The 18,357-nt window shown below is 42.2% G+C and overlaps 1 non-coding gene and 1 pseudogene across 1 annotated transcript; both read left to right on the forward strand.

Annotated features, from left to right (window-relative positions):
- Window positions 1-16,066: 16,066 nt before the first annotated feature.
- On the forward strand, window positions 16,067-17,832 carry LOC149516303 (18S ribosomal RNA; annotated as a pseudogene).
- A 291-nt stretch (window positions 17,833-18,123) lies between these two features.
- LOC149516304 (5.8S ribosomal RNA) lies at window positions 18,124-18,279 on the forward strand. Its single transcript, XR_016346030.1, has one exon. It is a non-coding gene; the product is annotated as a 5.8S ribosomal RNA (ribosomal RNA).
- The last annotated feature ends 78 nt before the right edge of the window (window positions 18,280-18,357 follow it).

An 18,357-nucleotide genomic window follows, 5' to 3' on the forward strand; every position in this document is an offset into this window, starting at 1 on the left:
GAGCTCAATTAGAACAAAAAAGTGTGGTTTTTGCAAATGACTTAAATATGTGATGGGATGTTGTAAGTAGCCAAGTGGCCTTGCAACCACAATCCATTGAGATTTAATCTTTTGTCACTTTGATTCATCCTTCCCCCCATGACATTTACTGAAGTCCTCTCACTTGATTTTTTACACCATACCCTTCTAAGGTTAGGGATGAATGGTGTTCTCCATCGCAACTGATTTAGTCAGGTGATGACATTCCTCCCTTGAGCATCTAAGTACATGACAACTAAATGCCCTTGGTGTTTGTTACAGTGACGGGCTTGCCCTTGGTGTGAGCACTTACCTTGAACTCCATCGGCATACCTTGGCCCTTAGTCCAGGTTGTTGCCTTAAACACCATCGACAGCATTTGGCCCTTAGTTGGTACAGACAATTGTATCCAACACTATTAACAAATGCTGGCCCTTTGTTGCCTTGAACACCATTAGTAGATGCTGGCCCCATAGTGTGGGATATTACTTTAGACACCATCACCAGATGCTAGTGTCACACCCTGGGCGGGTGCGCCAGGAACATCAGGCGCACCAACAGGTGAGCCAGAGGTTGAGGCCCGCACACTAGGCATGCGAGTGCATATTTTTGGGGGCAAGGCCTAAGAGACGAGGCCAGAACATCTGCCCAACTTGCAAGCCAACCCGTGAGACCAAGGCCTGGTATGCAGGCTGCCCGTACCACATCCAAAAGGGCCCAAGGTGTTAGACACGCAAGTGAAGCTTCTGGAAGCTTCAGGATCAGTAGGAGTCTCCTGGCAGATTTGGTTGACCCTAGAAATCAAGAGTTAGAATCCTGATTGATTGTAATCTGTATAATCCCTTGATTTTAGCCTTTATTCTAGGGATATTGCCATTAAGTGTAGCTGGAGCCTCAACTATAAATAGAGGCTTGCAAGACTACCATTGGGAATGGCATGTTTGCTGGAGTGTCCAAATCCAGAATGGATATCCCCAAGCCTAAGGAGTTCAAGGGGACTAGGACGGCCAAGGAAGTAGACAACTACCTATGGGGTATGGAGCAGTACTTCCAGGCCATGGGCATGCAGGACGAGGCGATAAAGGTAATCACCGTTGCTATGTATCTCACTGATGTAGCCCTATTATGGTAGAGGCGTAAGTGTGATGATGTCAAGCATGAGAGTGCCAGGATTGGAACCTGGGCAGAGTTCTAAAAAGAGTTCAGAGAACAATTTTACCCAGAGTATGTTGATGATGAGGCACGGGCAAAGTTATGTAGGTTGAGCTGATAAGAGGACATAAGGGAGTATGTCAAGAAATTCTCTGAACTATTGCTATAGATCTTGGATCTAGGTGAGAAGGATGCCTTATTTGCTTTCATGGATGGGCTGAAGTCATGGGTGAAGCATGAGCTACAATGGAGGGGAGTTCATGACTTGGCTAAAGCCATGACTACTGCTGAAACCTTGATAGAGTTCAAGCCTCTGAACAAGTTTGAGTCTACCAAGCCCAAGGCTAAGGGCAGGGATGATAGGGACCGAAAGAAGCAGTCCAAGGGGAAGGACTGTGATCGGGAGTCCAAGGATAGGGATCAAAACCGTTCAACCAAGGATGGCGAGAAGAAGCCACCAGCAGGCAAGTGGAAAGCAAAGAGGAATCGAGAGCCACTAGTGTGCTACCTATGTGGAGGAAGCCACATAGCATGCAATTACCCACAGAAGGGTAAGCTAGTTGCTGTAGACAAGGAGTTTGACAAAGAGCCAGAGTTAGAAGCAGCAAAGCTTGGGTCATTGGTGCTCAATGCTGTCCAAAGTAAGGAGAGCCGTAAGCTAAAGGGCTTTATGTTTATAGATCTTATGGTTGTGGGTCAGAAGGTGAGTGCACTGGTGGACACAGATGCCTCACATTTTTTTATTTCAGGTGATGGAGCCCGAAAGCTCAGACTAAAAGTGTAGAAAAAGACTGGTACCATTAAAACAGTGAACTCCAAAAAAGTTCTAGCCATTGAAGTAGCACGGGGAGAGGAGTTACAGGTTGGAGATTGGAAAGGCAAGGAGACCATAGTGGTAATACCCCTTGACGACTATGAGTTTGTGATTGGGTTGGATTTCCTTGTTCAGATTAACGCCCTCATTGTGCCTTTTGCCAATTGTGTTTGCATCCTGGATGCACGGTGCCAATGCCTAGTGCCATTGAGGAGAGGGTCTGGAGTTAGGTCGTGGGTGGTGTCAGCCATCCAATTTGCCAAGGCAATAAGTAGACAAGAAGACACCTTATTGGCAGCCCTAAAATATGATGAGCCAAGGGAGAAAGAGATCGAGTCACCCTTGGAGGTGCTAAAAGTGCTGAAGACCTTTAGTGATGTGATGCCCGTAAAGTTGCCTAGCCAGCTACCACCTAAGAGGCAGGTAGACCATAAGATCGAGATGGTGTCCGAGGCTAAGTTGCCAGCGAGAGCCCCTTATCGAATGTCCTCACCAGAGTTGGAAGAGTTGAGGAAGCAGCTCAAAAAGTTAGTTGATGCTGGTTTCATTAGGCCATCGAAGGCACCATATGGTGCATCGGTTCTATTCCAATGCAAGCATGATGGGTCATTATGGCTGTGCATAGACTACTGGGCTTTGAACAAGCTGACCATTAAGAACAAGTACCCTATCCCACTCATTGCGAACTTGTTCGACCAACTTGGGAGTGCAAGGTGGTTCACCAAGCTAGATTTGAGGTCGGGCTACTATCAAGTCAGGATCGTAGAGGGAGATGAGCCCAAGATAGCATGTGTCACTCGATATGGTTCGTATGAGTTCCTGGTGATGCCTTTCAGACTCACGAATGCCCCAGCAACATTTTGCACCCTTATGAACAAGGTACTTCAGTCATTCTTGATTGGTTTGTTGTGGTTTATTTGAATGACATTATGATCTATAGCCAAACTTTGGGAGAGCATGTAGACCACTTGAGACAGATGTTCAAGGTGTTGCGGGTGCACAAGCTATTTGTCAAGAGGGAGAAGTGCTCATTCGCCCAGCAAGAGATCCCATTCCTAGGCCACAAAATAGGAGGTGGCAGGATACACATGGATGAAAGCAAGGTGCATGCCATCTTGGAGTGGCAACCACCAGCCAAGGTCACTAAGTTGAGATCATTCCTTGGGCTGCTTAACTACTACAGGCACTTCATCAAAGGTCACTCAGCAATAGCCACACCATTGACTAACTTGCTCAAGAAAGAGAGAGCATGAGAGTGGAGCACAAGGTGCCAGGAAGCCTTTGATAGGTTGAAGTAGGCTGTGATCGAGGAGCCAGTCTTGGCCTTGTCAGACCATGCCAAGCCATATGAGGTGCATACGGATGCATCAAACTTTGCCATAGGGGGCACGTTGATGTAGGAGGGACATCCAGTCGCGTTCGAGAGCAGGAAGCTGAACGAGACTGAGCACAAGTACACAGTCCAAGAGAAGAAGATGACAGCAGTGGTGCACTACTTGTGCACTTGGTGCCATTACCTGTTGGGATCGAGGTTCATGGTTAGGACGGACAATGTGGTGACCAGCTACTTCCAGATACAGAAGAAGCTATCCCTCAAGCAAGTGAGATGGTAAGATTTTCTTGTGGAATTTGACTTTCAGATGGAGTACAAGCCGATGTGGGTGAACCTAGTGGTAGATGCCCTGAGCAGGAAGGCTAACCTTGCTGCCATTAGCCAACCAGAGGGGTCATTGGTGCCACGCATCAAAGAGGGACTTGTGCATGATCCTACAGCCAAGGCTCTTATGGAGTACGCCCAACAAGGTAAGACTAGGGAGTTTTGGGTGCAGGATGGTTTGTTGTACACCAGGGGCAGTAGACTGTTTATGCCACAGCACGAAAAGCTCCATAAGGAAGTTTTGCAAGAGTGTCATGATTTAAGGTGGGCTAGACACCCAGGAGTGAGCCGCACCTTGGCGCTGTTCGAGGATCGATACTACTAGCCACTCATGAGAGACGATGTTGAGGCCTATGTGAAGACTTGTCTTGTGTGCCAACAGGACAAGGTGGAGCTCAAGAAACCAAACAGTATTATGGAGCCATTGCCAGAGCAACCATGAAAGAGTGCTTCTTTGGACTTTATAGTCAGTCTACCCAAAGCAGAAGGGTTTGGAAGCATCATGGTAGTGGTGGACAGGTTTTCCAAGTATGGAATCTTCATTCCAGCAACCAAGGAGTGCCCAGCTGAGGAGACAACTTGATTATTCCTGAAGAACATGGTTAAGTACTAGGGAGTGCCGAGGACCATTGTTAGTGATCAAGAAGGGCGGTTTACGGGTAGGTTCTAGACTGAGTTGTTCAAGCTGTTGGGGTTAGACTTGAACTTTTCCACCAACATGCATCCATAGACCGATGGGCAAACAGAATGAGTGAATAGACTATTGGAGGTCTGCCTCAGGCACTATGTGAGTGCCACACAATGGGACTGGCCAAAGCTGCTAGATGTTGCATAGTTTTCCTACAACTTGCGAAGGAGCGAGGCAACGAACCAGAGCCCATTTAAGGTTGTGACAGGGCAACAACCACTAACACCCGGTTCGATTGCTGCAGGTTATATAGGGCCGAATCCAGTAGCATACAAGTTTGCCAAGGCATGGCAGGAGCAAACTGACTTGGCCAGAATCTGTTTACACAATGCGGCAAAGAGGTTAAAGAAGTGGGCAGGCCAGAATAGGTGGGATGTGCAGTTCCAGGTTGGAGACTTGGTGTTGGTGAAGCTGCATCCCATTATGCACCACAAGGGGCTACACAAAGGCCTAGTCTGGAGGTATGAGGGACCTTTTCAAGTAGTCAAGAGGGTAGAAGAGGTTGCCTATAAGTTGGATATGCCACCTAAGCTAAGAGTACACTCGATGTTTCATGTGAGCATGCTCAAGCCATTCCATGAGGATGAGGGAGATCTAGGATGGGCAGAGTCATAGCGTGCACCATTAGGAGTAAGGGCCTCATATGAGAAAGAGGTCCACAGCATCATAGCTGATCAGGAGGTGAGACGAAAGAACTACCAACCAAGACAAGATTACTTGGTGCGCTGGAAGGGACTTACAGATGGTGAGGTGAGCTGGGAACCAACAAATGACTTATGGTAGTTTGGGGACCAGATCAGGTAGTACCATACAGAAGATGCAACGAGGGCATTGCACAATCAGGTGGGGGAGAATGTCACACCTTGGACAGGTGCACCAAGCACATCAGGCGCACTAGCACGCGACCCAGAGGTTAAAGCCCGCAGACCAGGCGTGCTGACAGGTATTTATGTGCAAGGCTTAGGAGACGAGGCCAGAATGCCCGCCCAGCTTGTAGGCTAGCCCGTGAGGCCAAAGCCTTGCATTCAGGCTGTCCGTACCCCATCCAAAAGGGCCCAAGGTGCTGGATATGCAAATGAAGCTTCTGGAACCTTGCAGGATTAGTAGGAGCCTCTTGGCAGATTTGGTTGACCCTAGAAATCAAGAGTTAGAATCTTGATTGATTATAATTTGTATAATCCCTTGATTTTAGCCTTTATTCTAGGGATATTGCCATTAAGTGTAGCTAGAGCCTCAACTATAAATAGAGGGTTGCTCTACCCTCATTTGTACACCATCAAACACTTCTGTTTCAGTGAATACATAGCATATTCTAGCATTCTGCTTTGTTATTCTATTTCTCTTTAACTTGCATAGTCAGTCTTTCCTATTGTTCTAGTGCCCGCACACTTGTGTTTTAGGCTGACTTAGGCATAAAGGAGTAAATTCCAAGCCTAAGGTCGTACGGATTATGAGTCTAAGGTTGGAGCCTGTGACACTAGTACTTATCTTAACCACTATTAGCGCAGGTAGGCCCTTGGTACGAATTGTTACCCTAACACCTTTTTGGTAGATGCTAGCATTTGATGCAGCATGTGTACCATTAACCTCCCACCCAAGGCACTTGTCTACCCCTTGATCACCATCAGCACCAAATGACGCTAGTGCATGTGTCACAGGCTTTGGTCTTAAGTTAAACTTTGTGTGACCTTAGACAAGGAATTGATTTCATATGCCAAACTTAGCCTACAAAACTCAAGTGCTTAGCATAATTCTAGCTTGTGAAAAATTATGCTATAGTACTAGGCCTTCAAGAAGCCCACAACTTTGATCCTCCCAAGACTGTGTTCAGGTGTGCACACTTTTTGGTATAATTATGCACCTGTAACTCGGTCATCAATACCTACATTTAGGTTTGACCATGCACCTATACCTTGATCATTAGTGCTAACACCTGGGTCTGATTGTGTGCCCACGTATCCCTCACCAATGCCCATACCTAGTCCTGGCTCTATTCTGCCAAGCTTAAACATCTTGCCTGAGCCTTTGGAGTCTTGATCACTGTCCATACCATTATTTTGGGCTAGTCCCTTAAGACCTGAGCCTCTAATAGGCCTCAAGGCCTAGTTCTTATAGCTGTCAGACCTTAACCCACTAGAGCTAGAACTACTCTTTGACTTGGAGAAAACCCTCAAGCCTAGACCTGTTTGTAGATTACGACATATGCACATGCTTTGACCACCATCGGGACATGTTGGCCCTTGGTCTTGGCATATGCTTGGACCACCATCGGCACATGTTAAGTCGTGCATCACATGCGGGTATCCCAAGCTCGGGCAACACACAATGTGCACCACAACTAGGCAATGGGTGGGTTTAGGCACATCTTCTTATTTTTGCAATGCTAATGCTATTTTTATGGCTTGTAAATTCATATAAGTGCTCACCAGCACCTACACCTAGGCTTGGCTCAATTATGCCAAACATGAACACCTGCCTAAGCCTCTGGAGTCTTGATCACTACCTATACCATTGTTTTAAGCTAGTTTCCCATGACTTGGACCTCTACTAGGCCTCAAGGCCTGGTCTTTTTGGTTGTCAGACCTTGTCTTGCTAGAACTAGAACTGCTCCTTGACTTAGAGAGAACCTCAGGGCTTGGACCAACTTACGGACCATGATATATGCACATGCCTTGAGCACCATCGAGACATGTTGGCCCTTGGTCTTAGCACATGATGGGCTATACACCACCACAATTATCCTGGGCCCAGGCTATAGGTGGGTTTAGGTCATATTTTTACCGTGCTAATGCCATTTTTATGGTTTGTAAATTCATATAAGCTCTTACCAGTGCTCAAACTTGGGCCTGACTCAATTCTACTAAACATGAACATTGTGCCAGAGCCTTTGGAGTCTTGATTACTGCCTATACCACTATTATGGGCTAGTTTCCCATGACTTAGGCCTCTAGTAGGCCTTAAGGCCTGGTTCATCTGACTGTTGGACCTTGTCCTACTAGAACTAGAATGACTTTTTAACTCGAAAAGAACCTCTAGACCTAGACTAGTGTGTAGACTATGACACATGCACATGCCTCAACCACCATCAGGACTTATTGTCCCTTAGTCTTGACACATGCTTTAACCGCTATTGGTATATGTTGGCACTTTGTACAGGTAGTTCCCTCAAACACCTTCAGCACTTGCTGGGCCATGTACCATGAACAGGTATCCTAGCCCCTTACTGTACACCATGATTGAGCTATAGGTGGGATCATGTGCATTTTCATATTTTTACAAAGCCAGTGCATTTTTTATGGCTTGTAAATTCATATCAGTGCTCACTAGCATTTGCACATAGGTCTGGATCATTTCTACCAAACTTGAACACTGTGCTTAAGCCTATAGAGTCTTGACCACTACTCGTATGTCATGAGTCAACCTTGTAGAAGGCCCAAACCAGGCATAGGATGTGCCAAGGAAGAGGATAGATGTTATGTGCTAGGAAAAAATGTCTCCATTTCAAACATTGTAATTGTTTTAGGTAGCATAGCTATAAAATCTCTTAAGCTCTTTAAAGGGGGTGAGCAATTGGCATATTACTGGCTACATCATTGGCTAGGATATTGAACTATCCTTGGTTAACTTATGTGGAAACATCCATCCAAGTGCCATATGGTCTATTGCTTCATTAAGAGAAAGCTTAGTCCATGACATGTGGTATTAGAGCACTATTGAAAAGTGCTAGAGATGGCTACAAGTGGTGGATTTAATGACTGACAGAGGATCAAAGAGCTTAAAGCCATAATGGTTGCCCTTAAACTTCATGTGGTAACTTATGGTTGACTGAGGTAGATTGAGACATCCTAATGAGAGTTGTCTGATATTCTACATAGATTGGGTGAGGAGACCAGAGATGCCTTGAGTGTCCTTTAGAGAGAATTTGAGGAGCTTAGGGCCCAAGTGAATGTGCTACAAATGGCTATGGCTAGGTCAAGTTCTAGCTTAATAGAGAAAGGGAAAAGGGCTAACGTGTTGGAGCCTTGATGTTATGAGGGAAAAGAGTACCAAAGAGCTTGCAAACTTTCTATTTGACATAAAAATTTTTTTTAAAATGTACACATAAAATCAAAGGAGGATAAGGTTGCAATGGCTTTAATGTACCTTGATAGGGATGCCAAGCTCTGTTGGCATTCAAAATTTGTAAATGATGAATGCCTTATCAAAACTTGGGTGGATCTTAAGCAAGAGTTGAAAAACTAATTCTTTCTTGAGAATGTGAAGTATATAGCCCAAAAAAAGGTTCAAGAATTTGTGCAAATGGGAATGGTACAAGAGTTTGTGAGGAGCTTTCCTACCCTAATGTTGGACATTAAAGACATCTCTAAAAAAGATAATCTCTAAAAAAGATAAGATGTTTTATTTCCTTGAGGGCCTTAAACCTTGGGCCAAGATAGAATTGCAAACACAAAAGGTGCAAGATGTGGCCATAATGATGGCTGCCACTAAACATCTTAATGACTGTAACAATGGGCCCTAAAAAACAAAGAACCTTCCATCAAGTGGTAGTAACTCTAACTTTGGGAATAAAGGAAAGATGGCCAAAATGGATTGACCCTTCTATGGGGGATCAGATAAGAGGCCCCCTAGTCGAGACAATACCCAACCCAAGGTAAACAATGGATTGAATTTCAAGATGAAGCAATCACTAGCTTGCTTCCTATGCCAAAGGCCACATTGGGTGGCTAAATGCCCACATAGAGATGCCCTTAATACTCTAAGATCCTCTTTTAAAAGTCTTTCAAAGTGCCTGAAACTATCAAAAAAGTTAAGGAGGAGCTTGTAAGAATGGGCACAATATGGTTTCTTAGTGCTCATTGTACCTAACTAAACATGATAAAAAAAATCCTATGAGAGGTCTAATGTATGTGGACCTAGTACTCAATGGTAAAATCATAAAGGCCATGATAGATACGGGTGCAACTAATACCTTCATCACACTAGAGGAAGCAAAAAGGTGTGGTTTTAAGGTTAATAAAGACTGTTGGCAAATGAAAGTGGTTAACTCACCAACCTTTGCAATTAGTGGAAGCTCCAAGAGTGTGATGACCAAGTTGAGGCCATAGGAAGGAAATGTAGACTTTATAGTTCCTTATAGATGACTTTGATGTTGTTTTAGGATTAGACTTCATGATGTTGGCTCAAGCAATCTCAGTCCCCACTACTAGTTTTTTATTGTTCTTTGGGGAGTGCTCGCAAATTGTGCTAGCCACGATCCTCTTTAAGAGTGGGAAGAAAATGATTTCAGCATACAATTCAAGAAAGAGGTAAAGAAAAGGAAGCCTTTCTATGTGGCCATACGAATTTACAATGATGGGATTGAGCTAGAATTGATACCTAATAGGGTGTAGAAAGTATTGGAAGAGTTTGAGAATGTGATGCCAAAGTAATTTCCCAAGGTCTTATCTCTTTGAAGATCAATGGACCATGAGATTAAGCTTTTCTCAAGAGTTAAGCTACTAGCTAGAGGCCTATATTGCATGGCTCCACTAGAGTTGGCTGAATTGAGAAAACAATTAGATGACCCCTTACAAGTCAAATTCATTAGACCATTGAAAGCATTATTTGGGGTACCCATGCTATTTCAGAGAAAGCATGATGGGAGTTTGTGATTATGTGTGGACTACAGGGCCTTGAACAAAGTCACTGTGAGAAACCAATATCCTATTCCTTTTATTATGAATTTGTTTGATCAACTAAGCCAAGCCAAGCACTTTTTCAAATTGGACTTAAGATCTAGCTATCATCAGGTCAAAATTGTTGAAGGAGATGAGCTAAAAACCACTTGTGTAATGTAGTATAGTGCATTTGAATTTCTTGTATGCCTTTTGGTTTGACTAATGCCCCTGCCACATTTTGTACCTTGCTGAATCAGGTGGACCATGACTAATTTGACAAGTTTATGGTCATCTATTTAGATGACATAGTGTTTTATAGTTCTACCATGGAAAAGCACCAAGAGCACCTGTGTCTTGCATTTCAAAGACTACAAGACCATCAACTATATGTTAAAAGAGAGAAATGTTGATTTGCTCAAACCAAGATTCACTTTCTAAGCCAAATTCAAATGGACATGGAAAAAGTTAATGCTATCAAAGAATGGGCAACACCAAAGAATGTCAGTGAGCTCCTATCATTTTTTGGATTGGCCAACAATTATAGGAGATTTATGGATAGGTACTCTCATACAATTACAACCCTCATGGAGCTATTGAAAAAAAATTATAAATGGTGTTGGATAAGTGAACGCCAAGAGGCTTTTGAGGGTTTGGAAAAAACCATGATGAAGGACCCTATCATGGCTCTCCATGACATTAAGAAGCTTTTTAAAGTTCAAATAGATGCATTTGATTTTGCTTTTAGGGGAGTGCTTTTGCAAGAATGGCACCCGATAGTATTTGAAAGTTGAGCGAAGCTAAAAGGATATATATACGTTTTAAGAGAAAAAACTCCAGGTAGTAATCCATGGTGACATTATTTGTTGGGTTCACAATTTGTAGTTAAGATAGATAATGCAACAATTAGTCATTTTCTCACCCAGTCGAGGCTCACAGCTAAGTAAGCTAGATGGTAGGAGTTTCTAGCCAAATTTGAATTTTGTTTTGAACACACAGCTAGAAGAACCAATCAAGTGGCAGATGCATTAAGTACATGGGTAGAGTTGGCTACCCTTAAGAAAATCACCCCCATGGTGGCTAGTAAAATCACAATAGATATTTGTAACCTAATTGAAGATAATCTGAATAAAGACCCATAGGCTAGTGCCATCTTGAAGCTAATAGAAGAAGGGAAGTCCAAGTACTTTTGGCAAGAAATGGGGTTTTATTGACCAAAGGTCTTTGCTTGTTCATGTCAAAAGTGGGAGGTCTAAGATAGATGGTAATGAGGCAATGCCATGACACACCATGGGTAGGTTACCTTGGTTTGCAACATACTTTGGCTTTATTAAAACAAGGCTATTATGGCCCTCACATGTGATAAGATATGATAGACTATATGAAAACTTGCTTCGTTTACCAATAGAACAAAATTGAAAAAAAGAAACTAGCAGGCATGCTTGAACCATTACCTGTGCCCACAAAACCATAGGAAAATATCTCCATTGACTTGCCTTTCTAAGGTTGTTGATCTTGGGTCTATCCTAATGGTGATTGATTATTTCTCAAAATATGCTATGTTCATTCCTACTCAAAAGTATCACATCGTAGAAGATATTGCTCGGCTAATATTTAAACATGTAATCAAGTTTGGGGCCTCCCTTAAACCATTATTAGTGACAGGGATCTGACATTCACTGGGCTATTCTAAAGAGAGCTTTTCAAGATCTTGGGATCTTAGCTCAACATCTTTTAAAGTTATCACCCTTAAACTAATGGTCAAATCGAACAATTTAATGGGTTGTCAGAAGAGACTTAAGACACTTTGTTTAAGCTAATAAAAGGAATTAACCTTCGTTGTTGGATATAGCTTAGCTTTATTTTAATTCCAATAAGTGTTCTTCTGTAAATAAGAGTCCCTTTAAAGTGATCATTGGACAACTACCAGGACTATCGTATACATCTCTTGAGCTATATTGAGGAAAAAATCTAGGAGCCTTCAACCTTAGGAAAGAATGGAGACAAAACACAAAAATTGCACAAGCATACTTAGAAAAAGCATTGAAGGACATGAAGAAATGGGTAGATAAAGGCTGAAGGGCACAACAATTCAAAGTTGGTGATCATGTTCTTGTCAGACTAGTGCTCTAACAAACCAAGTTCCTAAGGAAATAGGATCGTAGGTTGGTGTTTAAATATAATGGTCCATTTAAGATTCTTTCCAAAGTGGGGAATGCCTTTAACAAAATCAACCCACCAAAATGGGTGAAGGTGTATCCAGTGTTCCATGTGAGCAACTTAAATCCTTAACATGTAAACCTCATAGATGCAAGTCACAGTGAATCAACTAGGGCAGCCATTACGATGAAACCACCATCAAAACATTGAGTTGAAGAGATTTTAGCTAACAGGGTATCCCGAGTATCTCAAAGAATAGTTCATAAATATTTAGTGAAGTAGGAAGACGTCGGACCAAGAGAAACTAGTTAGGAGAGATACCATGACCTCTAAGCATTACAACTAAAGATTGAAGAATTTTAGGTGAACAAGTCAACGAAAGTATTGACAGAATAGGTGGGGAAAGATGTCATAAGCCAACCTTGTCTAGGACCATGACTGGGCATAAGATGTCATTAGCCACCCATGTATAAGGCCATGATTGAGTAGAGGTGCCAAGAGGGATGATAGATCTCATGTGCTAGGAAAAAGTGTCCCCATTTCAAACATTGTAATGGCTTTAGGTAGCATAGCTATAAATTCTCTTAAGCTCTTTAGAAGGAGTGAGCAATCGGTGTATTGTTAGGCTGCCACACTAGCTAAGATATCAAACTAAGCTAAATTATGTGAAAGTGTCCATCCAAGTGCCACATGGTCTATTGCTTCTTTTAGTGAAAGCTTAGCCTGTGACACCATACCACTATTTTGGGCTAGTTCTCCATGACTTGGGCCTTTAGTATGCCTTAAGACCTGGTCCCCCTTATTATCAGACCTTGTTTCACTAGAACTTGAATTACTTTTTGACTCAGATAGAACCTTTAGGCTTAGACTAGCTTACAAACCATGACACATGCATATGCCTTGACCACCATCGGGATATTTTGACTCTTGGTCTTAGTACATATGTTGACCACCATCGGTATATTCTAGCCCTAGGGGGTTATTGCCTTAGACACCATTGCCAGATGTTGGCACTTGGTGTAGCATGTATACCATGACCCTCCCACCATTTTTTTATCCTTTTCAAGCCACTTGTCTACCCTTTAAGTGCCATTGACACCTAATGGCACTTGGTGCATGTGTCACAAGCTCTGACCATAAGCTAAACTTCATGTGGCCTTAGATAGGGAATTGACTTTCTATGCCTAAGTAAGCCTATAAAACTCAAGTGCTTAGCATAATTCCAGCTTGTAAAGATTATGCTATAGTATTAGGCTTTCTAGAACCCCTTGATTCTGATCTTCCTATGACTATGTTTAGGAGTGCCTACACTTAGTTTTGATTGTGCTCTTACACCTCAATCATCAGTTCCTAAGCTTGGGTCTGATTGTGTGCCCACACATCACTCACTAGCACCTACACTTAGGCCTAGCTCAATTTTGTCAAACTTGAACACTATGCCTGAACCTCTAGAGTCTTGATCACTACCTATACCATTATTTTATGCTATTTCCTTATGACTTGGGCCACCAGTAGGCCTTAAGGCCTAGTTCTCTTAGCTATCAGACCTTGTCCTACTAAAACTAGAACTGCTCCTTAACTCAAAGAGAACCTTTGGGCTTAGACTAGCTTGTGGACTATGACACATGCACATGCCTTGACCACCATTGGCATTAAATGACCTTCGATGCATGCACCTACCTTAACTAGCATTGGGACTTCTTAGCCCTTTATCTCAACACATACTTCAACCACCATTGGCACATGTTGGCCTTTGTATGGGTAGCTCCCTTGAATACCATTAGTAGATGTTAGGCCATGCATCATGCATACTATGACTAGGCAGTAGGTGGGTTCAGGGACATCTTCATATTTTTGCCATGCCAATGCCATTTTTATGGCTTGAAAATTCATATATGGTCCTTTGAGCCTTCATGTGAAGTTTGATGGCAAGATGACTCGTTATCCATTTTTCATAATTTTTAAATTTTTTCATGGTTTATATTTTTTTGAAAAGTTTTTAGGAGTTTTAGCCCTAAATTTGGTATAATGATCCTTGTATTTTTGTTGCATCCATAAAAAAATTTAGCCAAAAAATAGAAATGTAGAAGATTTTGTTGCCATTTGAAAAAAACATATCCATTTTAGACATTTGAATGGCTATTGGTTGTGAACTTGTAAAAGCTCTTACCCTCTTTAAGGGGGTATGAGTTGTTGAGATTTCTTAGGGGATAAGAGGCTAATATAAGGTTTAAGGACCAGCACCCATCACACATCATGTGCGTACACCACCGACCCCTCACTCCCAATCATCGGAACCTCCAATGCCACCAGCTAAGTTTTAGGTGACGATGCTGTAGGCAAAAAAAAAGTGGCACTAGCACATGGCAATCCCAAAATGTAGCACCAGCACATGGCGAAGCCCAACATGTGCACCATGGCCCAAAATCAAACTTTAGCCAAGGCCGTGACCATTAATGACACATGCAAGTGCATGGTGTAGGCACATACCTTAACCATCATTGGCACAAGCTGGCCCTTGGTACAAGCACTTCTCGATGACCATCGGCACATGCTGGCACATGTCTTGACTAGCATCGGCATAATCTAGACCTAGTGCAAGCACATGCTTCGATTAGCATTGATAGAAGATGGCCCTTGATGTGAGTAATTACCTCGACCATCATCAGCACCTACAGACCCTTAGTCCTGGATATGTTTATTTGAAAAAATGTCCCTATTTTAGACTTTAATGTCTATTGCTAGCATATCTATCAAATCTCTCATGCTTTTTAGAGGGTGGTATAGACCTCCTGTCCCCCCCATAAAGGGAGTAGGTGTGCATGATGGACCTATCATTACGTACATCAATAACAATGTCTTTGGAGCAAAATCTAGGCTGTGCATGCCTTTGGCAGTGTTGTCCAGTGATCGGTTACTTCAGTGACTTATAAGTGCTTATGGCCTCGATCGATTGGTATGCATACGAAAAAAGGGCTCGACTATGCTAAACTTAAACTTATGCCTATGGTTAATGCTACCCCAGACCCCAAACCAAGTCTCTAAATCTTGCAATAGTTCTCTGGGGTGGGGCAAGTAGAAGCTAAGGTCATAAGCTTGGTTTGGCCAAGTCTCTTAGGTATTTGGCAGTCATGTTATCCCTTCTTGTCGATCACAAGCCCTTACATGTAGTTGAGGCTACCCAAGACCCGAGGAACAAGTAATTAAATCAAGTAATTAAATCAAGTAACATCCCTTATGGAGGTGACAGAGGAGTTTGCATGTGTGGTCCTAACCAGACCAAGTATTAGTGGTGTCATGCCATTATTGTCTATTGGATGGCAGGGGTAATCTTATGGCCTTTCCTTGTATTTTCTCATGCCATGTGGTTGTGGCATGGCCTTGTACATCATTTCCTCTACTTGCTCATTGAGTAATTGATTGGGTAGGTTATGGATCAATGTGCATGGATATTGCCAATTGTACATAATAGGCATATTAGTGGTGCTATGGTTATGCATGTTAACAAGGTCCATGCTCATTACATCAAACTATCAACCTGTCATCCTCTTTAATCTCCCCCATATGGCATCATACCCTGGAGGTGCAATCAAGATCCTATGCTATATACCTAAATCGATAGAAACCAAATGTTTTGCCATCTTTTATCCATCTTGTGTCCTTAGGGGCTATAAGTCAGACCTTAATTGTGCCCTGTGTCCCAAGTATGCCACCCAAACCTCTATGGCCACATTGGTGCATTGGTGTTCAATCGTGCTCTCAAATGTAAAATGTTTTGTAGGCGTGGGCTCTTAACCCTTGTTTATTTGATGCTATGCATTTTACATGCTTGATACACTTGACGCTTATGCTTTGTTTTGGCTCTTTCTACCATTCAGTCAGTGTGTTGAGGCTTATACAGTGCCAATGTCCTAAAGGAATGTGACTTGGTTGATCCTGCTAGTAGTCATATGCTTGTCTCAAAGATTAAGCCATGCATGTCTAAGTATGAACTAATTTAGGTTGTGTAATTGTGAATGGCTCATTAAATCAATTATAGTTTGTTTGATGGATCTACTACTCGAATAACCATAGTAATTCTAGAGCTAATATGTGCAACAAACCCTAACTTCTAGAGGGATGCATTTATTAGATAAAAGGTCATTAGGGCTTTGCCCGTTGCTTTGATGATTCATGATAACTCAACAAATCGCATGCCCTTTATGCCAGCGATGCATCATTCAAATTTTTTCCCTATCAACTTTTGATGGTAGGATAGTGGCCTACTATGGTGGTGATGGGTGATGGAAAATTAGGGTTCGATTCTATAAAGGGAGCTTAAGAAATAGCTACCACATTCAAGGAAGGCAGTAGGTGCACAAATTACCCAATCCTAACATAGGGAGGTAGTGACAATAAATAACAATACTAGGCTCTATGAGTCAGGTAATTGAAATGAGTATAATTTAAATCCTTTAACAAAGATCCATATGAGGGCAAGTTTTATGCCAACAACCATAGTAATTCTAGCTCCAATAGCATATATTTTAGTTGCTGCAATGAAAAGGCTCATAGTTGGAACTAAGGTTGGGTCATCGGTCTATCTCATGGTGAGCACCAATCTACTTGTCCCTACTACAAATGATGCCCTCATTACCTTAACTGGCCAAGTCATTCCTCTAGTGTTGTTCCTTTGAAGAAATTAGAGTGCTTAAAGCAAGCCTACACTTGTATACAGTAGCATGGGATAACATTATAGCATTTCAATCCTATTATGTTGGCCTTTGGGATTGGAGTAATGATTAACATGGACAATTGGGGGCATTCATTTTTCATAGTCAAAGGTGAAATTCTTTGATTTATGAAAGATGAACAACTATGAAAGCATTTACCAAGGATGCTTTCATTAATCAAGAATAAATGTTAGGGGCTTAAAGATGATCAGATGCCATTCTAGTCTTTACCATAAATGATGCTGACCAGGGATCGAAGGATGTTATTTTTAATACTTCGCTAGCACCTTATGAGAAATCAAAGTCTTTAGGTTTTGGGGGGAGTATGGTCCTAAGGTTGAAACTTAAAAGAATTGACTAAAGGGCAACACCAAGAGTGGAGCATGCAACTTAATTTAACTCAACATGAGGAAACTTCCTAGGTCCAGACATAATAAGTATTGACTGATTGAGAGCTCATTCTTGATTCTATGGGTAATGGTGCATGGTCATTCTTAATTGGTGGAGTGATTTGTCTAGTTAATTCTATTAATGAATAAGACTTCAGCTTGCTAACTAGCTATAAGAAGGTGATCCTTCATGGCTAGCTTCTGAGAGGGACTATGGCCACTTAGGCCAAGAAAGTTTGAGGCAATAACAGGTCTATTATGCCCTTAAATGTTCTGGGCCACAAACATGCTACATTAATGTATTCAACTAGTCTATAACCTTGGCTGATAGGCCTAGGTAATCTTTGAAATTTCATCATGATAGGGATAGATCATTGCAATTGTTGGTCTTCAACAAGGAATTCCTAGCAAGCGCAAGTCACTACTTGTCACTTCTACAGATTGAATGGTTTAATGAAGTGTTTGGATCGTAATGATGTGGATAATTTTCTGCTTGTGATGTTGTAAAAAGTCCACTAAACCTTATCATTTAGGGGAAGAAGAAGTCGTAACAAGGTTTCTATAAGTGACCCTAAAGAAGGATCATTGTCGAAACCTGTTTAATGAACAACTTATGAATGTGTTAATGAAACATCAAGGGGGTGAGGGTGCCTCTATGCTCAGAGTCCCTTTTAGCCTTAGGCATGCATGATCGTCAATTTGTTTTACCTCTTGGGTAGGTGAAATGATCGATATCATTTTTCATGATTGAATAATGAACCCTCGGCATGAATCATGCAAAGGAACTAGAATGAAAAAGAGTGTATGTGCCATGACCATCCTATTTACGGTGCGTTCATAGGCGTTACCATGACTCTTTTTGTCATAAAAAACCAAAATGACTATCGACAAATGATATCTTGGCTCTCGCATCAATGAAAAACATAGCGTAATGTGATACTTGGTGTGAATTTTAGAATCTCATGAACCATCGCATCTTTGAATGCAAGTTGCACCCCAAGCCATTAGGTCAAGGGCATGCCTACCTAGGTGTCATGCATCATCGCCCCTTCCAACCCCCCACCCATCAGGCTTTGGGTGAGAATGTAAAAGATGGCATCCTGTTATCTCATC

This window comes from Durio zibethinus, chromosome 10 (genome assembly GCF_047325235.1).
Source record: "Durio zibethinus cultivar Kanyao isolate XHJ-2024 chromosome 10, ASM4732523v1, whole genome shotgun sequence".
Taxonomy (NCBI): Eukaryota; Viridiplantae; Streptophyta; class Magnoliopsida; order Malvales; family Malvaceae; genus Durio; species Durio zibethinus.